Here is a 5,850-nt window from a genome sequence, read left to right as displayed (position 1 = left end):
GGCTAAGGCAAGAAGTTCAATCTGCGTAACAACCTTGCCCTCGATTCCTGTGCTTTCCTGGTAAGCCCCTCCCATAACTGGCCTTCCCCCATGCTCAACATCTTTTGTCTTTAGTTGAAAGCATTTAAGTTCACAGCTGGGGCCATTTTGGGGAGTTACTCAGTTTTCTGGGTATCTCCCAATTACAGGAGGTATACATGTTATTGAACTTCTGTTTGTTTTTCTCCTGTTAATCTGTATTTTATTGGGGGGGGGGGGGTCTCAGCCAACAACCCAGAAGAATAGAGGGGAAATTATTTTTCCTCCTCTTCACAGGCTCTCATCTTCATAGACATTTGCAAGCTAGGTTTTTGGTTTCGTAGGCTTTCAGACTCCCTCTAACATTTAATAGGTTTCTGGTCTATTTTCCGCGTGTCAATTACTTGTAGAAGTACCCATCTTGTAGGGTCAGCTGGCAGACAGTGGAAGTCTGTCTGGACCATGAGCTCCTCTGAAAGAAGGAGGCAGGAAGCAGCGATGCCCAGGGGTAGAAAGGCTCACAGACCCCAGGAACTTGATCAAGATGTGCAACTGTCCAAGACTCTGCCCTCCACCTTGCACCACGGGCCCTGAAGCTAGGGCTTCCCATGGGGCCAACAGCTTCATGCTTCTGGGCGCCCTCCTGGAGCTGCCCAGGTCTGCAGATTCTCGGCTGAAGATGTGCAGTGTATGGTGGACGCCAATGGAAAGCAGTAGTTTGCCCTGCAACAGGGGGACCCCAGCACTGGCCCTCTCATCCAAGCCCCTCAGAGACACTCCCTGCAGAAAAGTGAGTTGGAGCTGATGCCTGTGAAGACCCCAGAGGCCCTGTCCCTGATGCTTATCCATGGCATATTCTGGCAGCACTGGCCATCCATCTTGCTCAAGGTCCTGTGCTATCCGGGAAGAATGCACATCCACCTGGCCCCATGACTGCATGGGGACCCTAGTGTTATCAGTGACATGAGGCCAAATTGCGAGGTGGCTGTGTTATCAGTGGGCTCTGGCATCCCCTTCTTCTGCTCTGCCAATGGGGTGATCCTTTCTCCAGGGAATGCTCATAGCTTCCTGCTTCCCAATTCCTTCAAAGAAGCCCTGCAGTAATGCCATACTGGACAGGCCCTCTCCTTAGGTGACAGCGAAGAGACAAGAGTATGAGAGTGGTCCCAAGCACAGCTCCAGAGGAGGAAATATGATCCAACAATAAGATTTCTTTTTTTTTTTTTATGTAAAAAGATAAGAAAAAGAAATTCTAGTTTGAAAAGAAAAAAAAAAACGGTAACGATAGCCCACAATCTCTTTCAGGCAAATTCTCTTGCTCTTTCGCTGTTCTCTGTGCTGACTCATCTTCCTCTCATTCAACTTGATAGTTGCTTCCTTAAGCTCTTCTTAATAGGTTTGGGTGGGAGGTTGACGTTCTTTCTTTTTTTTTTTTAATTTTTATTGGGGAACAGTGTGTTTTTCCAGGACCCATCAGCTCCAAGTCAAGTCGTTGTTTTTCAATCTAGTGGAGAGTGCAGCTCAGCTTCCAAATCAAGTCGTTGCCTTCAATGTAGTTGTGGAGGGTGCAGCTCACTGGCCCATGTGGGAATCGAATTGGCGACCTGGGTGTTGTGAGCACAGCGCTGTAACCAACTGAGCCAACCAGACGCCCGAGGCTGACGTTCTTAATATGCTCTTTACCTCTGCTCTAGCTCTCATTTACTGGTCAAGCAGGAAGGTGCATGAGGAGCCCAATATTATTTCTTGGCAAGTCTTCCCTTTTTTGTAACCTCTTTAACCTGCTACACTGTGGAGTGGCAGAAAGCAGTTGGCTTTTTCAGTTATGTGGGGCTCTGAAATCCCAGGCCACAGGCAAAGAATGACTCTTGACAGAGCTATGTTCTCTTCCATTTTTGGTTGCTGTCTAGCTAGTTCTGACTAGGGTCCATCCCTCTGTAGGGTGTTGCTAAAAGTAGCAAGAAGCAGCAGACTCTGCTCAACGTTATAAATCTTTCTTATTTACCACAATGCCATTGCTTCTGATGCCTGTGAGCTGCTTTCCAAGATCTTGCTGACCTTTATTAATGCTGTGCCTAGCTAAAATTTCTATTTCCTTAGAAGAAAGAGAAAATGGATGTTGGAGGAAAACTAGCACTCTCTGATACAAATGCCTATTGATTCAGACAGGTTCTTAATTCCACTCCATAAAGTGAGTCAGCAACTTGTTAGAAGACAGGAGGCCAGCGGAATAGAAAACTGGCACCCGCAGATTGCCATATCATTCAGTATCGAAGGACTCACTTTGCAAGAGGAAACCTAGACAGCTCCCCCCGCCACCAACAAAATTGCAGCTGAACTTTTGCTAGTTTTGATATGATTTATATAAATGCTCAAAGATGATCTCATAACTAACAATGAAGCTGACTTTCCTGGCCCTGTCAAAAATTTGATTTTGAAAGTCTAGTAAAGTGCCTACACAGTGACTTGAAAAGCTGTAAAGATGAGAAAACCCATGCACCGTTATAATTTTTCAATATGGTTGTCAGATTGCTGAAGTTACTTCTAAAATTCTTTTGTTCACTTTTAAATATACTTGGATCCTGTAATGTAGTCTAAATATCTCATGATGTTTCCTCCCTGCTTGCATTATAAAATAAACCTTTAAAGAGAAAAAAAGAATTAATGACTGTCACAAAGAGATTTTTCTTTCTTTTCTCAGCATACTCATTTTCTTTATCATATGTCATTTACTTGGTGTTCGTTACGTCTGATAAACTCCAGATTCATCTCTAGCACTAAAAGATACCTTCATTAATTTGCATTGTCAAAATACAAATTAAATACCAACTTTATTTGAGAATGGAGACAGTGACCATTCTAAACAGAAGTTCTGGAACAAAATCAACAGACTTTGAGAAGTTTATATTATTGTAGTTATTTATACTGGTATGAAATATAAGGGACTTTAGTCTGTTTTGTTCACTGCTATATACCTGGTTCCTAGAAGAGTACTTGCTAGGCACTCAATAAATATTTATTGGGTTAATGAATTAATGGATTTTTCTTTCTTTCTTTTTTTTAAATAGACGTTTTATTTATTTGTACTTAAACTTATAAACCAACCAGCCAAACTGGTACTTTTATCATGATACACCAAAGTACAAAAACATCTTTTATAAATACTTAAGTAACAAATCAGGGGCTGTAGTAAAACAGCAAAAGGGGCAGAGGAAATCAATGAAGCACATTATAGCTCATTAACCTCTCCCTGAGTTGAGGTTTTTAAACAAGCCTCCCAACCCCAGAATATGTGAATAATCCTTCATCACACATCTTTATACTTTTACTTTCTATTCTTGAGATAAGATTCTAGGTCGTAAAGATATCCCAAATATTATTATATCTAGTTATCTATAGCCAGAGACATCTTCCATCCTCATTTTGTCTATAGCAGCAAGGCTACAGAAACCTCTTTGATTCGACTCCAGTCATACCCCATACTCCCACCCCTCCAAATTGACACAATAGTCATAATGAGAAAGAAGCAAGACATCAAGGCAGAGATACATAGAAAAACCCTAGAAGTGATACAGGCACTGCCCAAATTGATTGAATAATATACTCATCGTCACACATCGTCAGGCTGTATGTTCATGGAATAATTTGGGAATAAATTCATGATTTGCTGTGTACTACAATACTTAGGGGTTTGCTGTATCACATCATAGCTTTCCCCAGCAGTTTCCAAGGTGGCCTCCAAATCACTGACAGGTCGATTTTGCTGGAGCTGGATCTGGGGTGGTAGGGCTTCCTCCCCATAAGAACTGATTGTTCCAGGCCTGATTGTTCCAGGCCTGGTTATTCCAGGCTTGAGGGCGCCAGGTCTGACTGTTCCAGGAATGGTAGCTCCAAGACTGGCTGTTTCAGGAATGGTTGTTCCAAGTTGGGTTATCGTAGGCCTAGTTGCTCCACATTGAAAAATTTCCAGAAGTGTTCACGAGGCATCCCTGGTGACAGGAAGAGAGGCCTGGGTACTCTGCAGTTGCTGACCCTTCCAAGTCCTATAGTTGCTGTTCTTTGGCCAGTTGTATTTCTGCCACCTCTTACATTTCATTCTCTGGTTGTGGAACCAGGTCTTAATCTGTTTGTAGCTAAGATTCAGAATGTTGGAAAGTTCTTGCATCTTCTGGAGGCTGAGATATTTGTCTCTGAAATCTCTCATTGAGTACACAGTGTTGGATTTGTGAGAAGACGGTTCTGATCTTCTGTTTCTTGACCTGGACCTTCTCTTCCTTCTTCACTGTGTTTTCTACAGAAGTGGGTAGTCTTACGCTGGCACTGGTGGAAGAATCAGGGCTGTTCTGAATAAGCAGATCCATGGAGGAAGGAAGAGTTGAGACATTCTCAATGTGGAGTGTCTCAGCAGATGACGTTTGCGAGGATGCATAATTTTCTTCAGGCCCCAAAATCTCAGGCTCTGGTGAAGTTTCCCTAGAATCGATGCTCTGGGGCAAGATGGGCTTTGCGAACAAGCCAGATCCACACTCATGTTGCAGAGTTGAAGGAAAGAGAAAAAAACCAACATGCTAGGTTGTAAGAAATACCCAGGCTTCAGTATTTAGGTAGAAGAGCTTAGAGAAATAACAAAGGTCTCCAGGTGTGGAAGTATCGAAAAGATGGAATCGATTTTTTTTTTCTTTTAAATAATCCTAAAATACACTGGAAAATATTTAACTAAAGTATTTGCAACAGAGTTAGATCCTTTTGATTCTAACAAGGAGAAGGCATGGTGGAATTATATAATTCAGACTATTAAAATTTGTGAAAGTGTGCGGCGCCGGTTAGCTCAGTTGGTTAGAGCGCGGTGCTCTTAACAACAAGGTCGCCGGTTCGATCCCCACATGGGCCACTGTGAGCTGCGCCCTCCACAACTAGATTGAAACAACTATTTGACTTGCAGCTGATGGGTCCTGGCAAAACACACTTGAAATAAATAAAAGTTAAAAAGAAAAATTTTGTGGAAGCACGCAGACTGGGAGAAAAGACATTTCACCTCAGTTTACGTCTCTGAAGATTCACACTGGGAGAGAAGGGGAGGGGCACAAACTGTGGGAACACAATTATATGATACAGTATTTCAGTGTGTGTCTCTGGTGGGAGATAACGGCTAAGAAGACACTGATTCAAGCGATGGGCAACGTTAACATTGAAATCAACATTTTCAACTGTTCTTTATACCGTCTCCTGGTCTCACAACAAATTTGAGAAGTGGTTCCTATTACTATTGTCATTTTACAAATGTAGTAATGATTGGTGGATCTAAGAACTGAAGGTCTTTGGCAATCAAGGTCACATTGGATAAGAAGTCAGACTTTTGCTCCATTGGCATTCAGCTACTTTGGGGTTCTCGCCCTGCCCTTCACCCCCTTCTGCAGCATGTCTCCCTTCTTGTTAAAGATAATGTACTAATGTTGTAATGTTATTATGTGCCCTGAGTTAGTAAAGTGCTCCTTTTATCTTCTCGTGTCCAAAATGATGCCTAATATTTGCTGAGTCTTCAAGAAGGAAATAATGATGACTGGAATCAAAATCCCAGAATTCTCCACAAGCAACCTGCCGTGTTATATATTTTTGGGAGAGCTATTTAGTGGGAATACTTTATTATAGACTGAAGGTTTGTGTCCCCCTCCCCTCCCCCATTCAGATGTTGAAGCCCTCACCCCCAATGTGATGGTATTTGGAGATGGGACCTTTGGAAGGTGCTTAGGGTTAGATGTGGTCATGAGAGTAGGGCCTTCAGGATGGGATTAGTGGTTTTATAAGAAGAGGAAGAGGGAGAGACAACTCTTT

The 5,850-nt window shown here is 42.6% G+C and overlaps 2 pseudogenes; one reads left to right on the top strand and one right to left on the bottom strand.

Moving 5' to 3' along the window:
* The first annotated feature begins 480 nt into the window (after window positions 1-480).
* LOC117027631 (tRNA 2'-phosphotransferase 1-like) lies at window positions 481-1,225 on the top strand (annotated as a pseudogene).
* A 2,403-nt stretch (window positions 1,226-3,628) lies between these two features.
* On the bottom strand, window positions 3,629-4,549 carry LOC117027621 (homeobox protein NANOG-like; annotated as a pseudogene).
* Between the last annotated feature and the right edge of the window lie 1,301 nt (window positions 4,550-5,850).

Source organism: Rhinolophus ferrumequinum, chromosome X (assembly GCF_004115265.2).
Source record: "Rhinolophus ferrumequinum isolate MPI-CBG mRhiFer1 chromosome X, mRhiFer1_v1.p, whole genome shotgun sequence".
NCBI classification, from domain to species: domain Eukaryota; kingdom Metazoa; phylum Chordata; class Mammalia; order Chiroptera; family Rhinolophidae; genus Rhinolophus; species Rhinolophus ferrumequinum.
The sequence above is the reverse complement of the archived record's forward strand: the minus strand, read 5'-3'. Positions and strand labels throughout refer to the sequence as shown.